Source organism: Stenella coeruleoalba (assembly GCF_951394435.1).
Source record: "Stenella coeruleoalba genome assembly, chromosome: 1".
Taxonomy (NCBI): domain Eukaryota; kingdom Metazoa; phylum Chordata; class Mammalia; order Artiodactyla; family Delphinidae; genus Stenella; species Stenella coeruleoalba.
The window spans coordinates 30,190,319-30,196,318 of record NC_137169.1 but is presented as its reverse complement, the minus strand read 5'-3'; positions in this window follow the sequence as shown (position 1 = coordinate 30,196,318).

Sequence of the window (6,000 nt, the reverse complement as noted above, 5' to 3'; positions counted from 1 at the left end):
AAGCCAGTGCACCACAACTATTGAGCCTGTGCTCTAGAGCCCGCGAGCCTAGAGCCCGTGCTCTGCAACAAAGAGAAGCCACTGCAGTGAGAAGCCTGCACTGCAACAAAGAGTAGCCCCCACTCGCCACAACTAGAGAAAGCCCGCATGCAGCAACGAAGACCCAATGCAGTGAAAAATAAATTTATTTTAAAAATAAATAAATAAAAATAAACAATCTAACAATCTTTGTTTTTTAATAGAGGTATTTAGTCCACTTATATTTAAAAGAGGCGCTTATACTTTTGAGTTTCAAAATATCATGCTATATTTGTCTTTTATTTCTCCCACAGGTTCTATGTTCCTTTTTTCTCCTTTTAAACCTTTTTTGGATTGTTTTTATTATTCCATATTTCTCTGCATTCACTTATTTTACATATATATATAAACAAAAATAGTTTTAAATTATATATATATAATTATGTATATTTTTAAAACTGTTTTTCCATGACTGCCATGGTGATTACAGCATGCATCCTTGACTTGTTAAATTTTAATATAAATTAATTCTTTTACAACTTTCTGAACAATACAAGAATCTTAAAATATTTTAATTCCATTTATCTGCTCCCACACCGTGTGCCATTTTTGTGGTGTGTTTTAATTCTCTATATGTCTAAAGCTCCACTAGACATTGTTGCTTTATATAGTTATTGTTCACTTATTTTTACCTATATAGTTACTCTTTCCATTGTTATTCATTCCTTCCTCATATTCATACTTCCTTTTGAGCTTATTTTCATTCTGCTTGAAAAATTCCCTCTAATATTTCTTTTAGTGTGGGTCTGTGGATAAATAACTTTTTTCAGATTTTGATTGTCTGAAAACTTATGTATTTTTCTTTCATTTTTGAATGATATTTTCACTGGGTATAGAATTTTAGATTAAATGTTATTTTCTTTCCACACTTTAAAGATAACATTCCATCATCTTCTGGATTTTAGCATTTATATTGTTGAGTCTGTTGTTAGTCTTAATGTTGCTCTTATGGAGGTAATATATCTTTCTTTCCTAATTGCCTTTAACACTTTTTCTTTGTTTTTCGTTTTCAGCAGTTTTACCATGAAGTGCTTAGGTGTGATTTTCTTTGCATTTATCCTGCTTGGGATTGAGTATATGTCTTTCATCAATCTTAGAAAATTTTTAACTACTCTATTGTCAAATATTACTTCTTTCCCATTTTCTCTCTCCTATCTTTCTAGGACTCTAATTTTTTGTATTTAGGCATTTTCATCATGTCCCATATGTCTATCCCTCTCTTCTTTATATTTTTCATTCTTTTCTTTCTCTGAATACTTCAGTATGGATATTATATACTGATCTATCTTCCAACTCCTTAATCCTAAAATGAGCTGTGTCTAATCTGATGTTAGGTCCATTTATTGTGTTAAATACATTATTGTATTTTTCAGTCCTAGGATTGCAACTGCATTCCTTTGTAGAATATCCAGGTTTGGAGATTACCTAGCACTCTACCACAATCCCAATGCAAAATCTTGTCTACACAGATCTACCTCATTCAGTTAAATGAATGGAAAAAAATCTCAGTTTTGTTCAAGCCAGTTTTAGTTGGGTTTCCAGTTACATACAACTGAAAATTCTTAGCTGAAAGTGTTGAGATATCTCTCTTCATGATGCCAAGATTGTTGCAGCAGCTCCAGATGTCAAACGCAGACATGATTTAGAGAAGAAGTGGGATGTTGCCTCATGCATCTCTTTTTATTAGGAGGGAAAACACTTTCTAGAATCCCCAATCAGAAGACCTGGGTTGTATCACATGTCCATGCCTAAGGTGACCCTGACACATTGGAATGGGATGAAAATGATTAGCCAGTAACAAACTTTGCTTATCCTTGAATTTGGTGAGAGGGCCATCTTCTCTGAGCAAAGGACTACAGTACATGAACATCCAGACAAAACTGGGGCTCCCTCAGCAATTAAAAATATGAGAGGATGGGCTTCCCTGGTGGCGCAGTGGTTGAGAGTCCGCTTGCCGATGCAGGGGACGCGGGTTCGTGCCCCGGTCCAGGAAGATCCCACATGCCGCGGAGCGGCTGGGCCTGTGAGCCATGGCCACTGGGCCTGCGCATCCGGAGCCTGTGCTCTGCAATGGGAGAGGCCACAACAGTGAGAGGCCCGCGTACTGCAAAACAAAACAAAACAATATATATATATATATATATATATATATGAGAGGAGCAAGGTCTTAGGTAGATAATCAATGCTGCTTACCTCACTAACAGATACACATTTATTTTCTGTAAAAAGATGTGTGTGTGCACGTGTGTGTGTGTGCGTGTGTATAGAAAATATCAGGGAGGGTACGTATCAGTGTGTTAACATGGTTTAAATTTTGAAGTGGGACTATATGGGATGGAATGAATGGATATTTTCACTTTTTACTTAAAATATTTTTATTAGTGTATGTTACTTTGGTCACTTAAATTTAAAAGGATGAAAATTCCCTGGCAGTCCAGTGGTTAGGACCTGGTGCTTTCACTGCCAGAGGCCCTGGTTTAGTCCCTGGTCAGGAAACTAAGATCCCACAAGCCATGCTGTGCAGCTAAAAATAAAGAAGTAAATAAATAAATTTAAAAGGACTGCTTCAGTCTTAAAATGGGCTGCTCAGAAATGGAACTAGGATTTAAACAGAAACACAGTCAGAAGCGTATGTTGGTGGATCCCATTCCCGGGTCTGGCCCCTAGTATGGCCACTCAGGTGCCAGTAACAGGTTTATCCTCACTGGGGATTTGGAGGCACAAGGCTCTCGGAACCTGATGTCATCAAATATTTAAACCATCCAGCTTCCCTTCTCTCACACTCTCAAAGCAGGCTTCACATCATAAATTGGCTTCCTGTGCACATTTTCCTACAGGGGAAGAATTTGCTGGACGTGGCAATGTGAGCATTCTGGTCCCTTTGGTAGTTGCATTTCTCATCGTATATTAATCCACTGGTTCTTTGGCTCAGATAGCAAGCTAAGAGCTGTTACTATGATCTGCTTCCCAACCCCCCCACCCCACCCCCAGCATATAGGCTCTCTCTTAATGCTGTTAAGGTGAGGTTTATGAGCTTGGACCAGGATGAATTCACAAAGGTAAGTGTCACCTCTGAGGCCACTTGGCAGCCGGCTAGCCAGCTTGCCCTGATGACACTCCTGTCTCTTCAAGCACATCTCCTTCAGGCTCCTGTGCTTTCTAGCCACATTCATGTCAGCCAGCTGTCTCTTTCTTTATCCTTCATTCTGTCTTTTCCTCTATGACTGTCTCTCTAATTCTATTGCTCTCTCTTCCTACCTCACCACCTAACCTTCTTTTATCCTTTCCTTTCTTCTTTCTGTTTTTCACCTTAATTAACCATGGACTTGAATAATAAAATATACCAGAAATATGCGCCAGGAACTGCGCTGGGCCATACATATAAATATATTTTGACCTCACAGTAACTTTGAAAATGTTTTTATCTCTATTTTACAGAGGGGAAAGTAGAGGCTCATAAAAGCTAAGCAGATGTGTTTGATAATTTGAAGTTTTACTGCTTAGTTTTCAAAGTCAATAAATTTAAAGTGTTTTTTTTTTTTTTTTTGCGGTACGCAGGCCTCTCACTGTTGTGGCCTCTCCTGTTGCGGAGCACAGGCTCCGGACACACAGGCTCCGGACGCACAGGCTCAGCAACCATGGCTCATGGACCCAGCTGCTCCGTGGCATGTGGGGTCTTCCCGGACCGGGGCACGAACCCCTGTCCCCTGCATCGGCAGGCAGACTCTCAACCACTGCGCCACCAGGGATGCCCCAATTTAAAGTTTTATATTTGCTTTATCTTAGGCAATAAAATTTGAACATTATTTTTGCCTGTGAGTCTATTGTCCTAGAAAAGAATCACCTTAGCTCTGTTTATTTCTTTCTTAGGCTGGAGAGTGGGAGATGGGATGGAAGAGGAAAGAGACTAACTGGAGATGTTTCTTTGAGCAGCAGGGCTCCCCACTGCTTTTGGCACCCTTCCTCTCCTCTTTCTTGAGAGCAGGGCTTGGCCTTGATTTCTCTGGAGCAATCTTAGTCTTCTTCATGAAGGAGATGACCTTCTCTGTTCAGCCAGGACGAATGTACTTCCGGTATCTGTGCAAAAGGAATAGATCAAATTTTCAGCCACCAGCTATGTAACTTTCAATAACTTGGAGATGGAGGTTGCAGTGAAGTTGGATCTGCTCCCTGGAAGACCACTTCTCTATATTTGGATGTTGAACTAAACTTCTCAGCTCCAGCAGGTGTTTCCTCAGCAGGCTGGAGGTAGTGAGGTAAAAGTAGAGAGAACCCCTGCCATCATTACCTCATATGGGGTTTGAGAGGAGTAGAAGAGAAAACTGGAATTTTGGTTTTTTTTTTAATGCTCAGAATTGAATTCAGTTTATTTTCGTTCATTATCAGCTTTAGAACTATTTCAAGAAGTTGTATATTATCCAAAAACATCACTTCAACATTATATCCTAGTAAAGCACACCACTACTCTCTGTGATTAACCAAAATTACCCATGACAACTTACATGGCCTAATTTTAGAGGATTCCCCAATCTCTTCTCTTCCACCTTAGTCTCATTCTGGTCAGGTACTTGTAATATAGTTTTATTATCACATTTCAATTGTGAAACAATGAAATTTCCAAACAAATATCCCACAGAACTACCATTTTTCTGATTAAAATGTTACACTACTGTGGTTGCTTCTCACATACAATATTTACCCCATATTCAAGTTTCTGATAAATCAACTGTAAGTTGAAATTCTGTTTCTGAGGCATTTCCCGGTATACTACGCAGTGCATTTGAAAAGATATTATATTTAGTCTATAATAATTATCTTTTAAGCGTCTCTATATAATTAACAACCATTCAAAAAGAAAGTGCAAATGAAGGAGAACAAAAACTGGGTTCCAGGCACCTACACTCTTATTCCAGGGAATAAGGCTGATTGTCTCCTGGAGACTCGAATATTTGGATCTTGGTTATAGGCTGGAGGGGCAGGCAGAGAATCAGCGCAGCAGCAGAGAAGTCCCAGGTCCGGTTGAAAATGGAGGCTCCAGACCCTGCTAGGTTCAGCACCACAGACAGAAACAAGACTGCCGCTGGCCCTCGGGCTCATAATTAAGCACCAAGGTCAGAACCCCCTGCAGCACCCCCCCCACCACCACCACCCCCAGCCCCGCGCTTGCTATTCCAGGGAGGAATCTAACCTGGTCCCTGGTTGACTGGCCCCTAGCACGTAAAGTTCGCAGTAAACCACAGTTTAGTTTCCATCTAAATCCCTCCAGAATTTCTACACTGAGGTGTCTATTCCGCAGCCTCCTGGTGAGAGTAGAGTTGCCTTGGAGCAACTCTTATTAAGATCCGGCTGATTTGCATATATCCGCATACACTGGGGCTTCTCCGTTCTGCTTTTATTATAAATGAATTGTTCAAACGAAGAAAGAGAAGATTTATTTCACTCCTTCTTTTCCTCTTCTTTCCCTTATTCCTAGGGTCTCAATCTGGTGATTTCCCCGAGGTACCTGCAGGTAGGTGTGTGTTGTAAGAGAGGGTGGCAACCAGACCATCCTATGTGGTTTTCCCCAGATAATTTCCTTCATCTGTTTGCCTTCTGAATGATCCTTGTGAGAATCATAGGGAGTCTGCATTTTGTTTTAGCAAATGGTCAGAACCTCTGGGCTGAAGTCCCTGGAGCTCAGGGACTGAAGAAACCATGGCTGGAGCTTTAGAGACTCCAAAGAGGAAGGGACCCCGTTTTGAAGAGAGGGATGAGGGGTGGTTGAGTGAGGACTCCTTTTGAAATGAAAGGAGTCCTGGGTCTCCAAGCAGCTTCTAAAAATACCTTCTCCCAGCGCTGGGGGAAGGGGGAGGGGAAAATCGAGCGTGCGGAGAATAAAGATGGGAAGGAGGTGGGAGTGTAAGAGCCCTTCTTCAGGTAGAT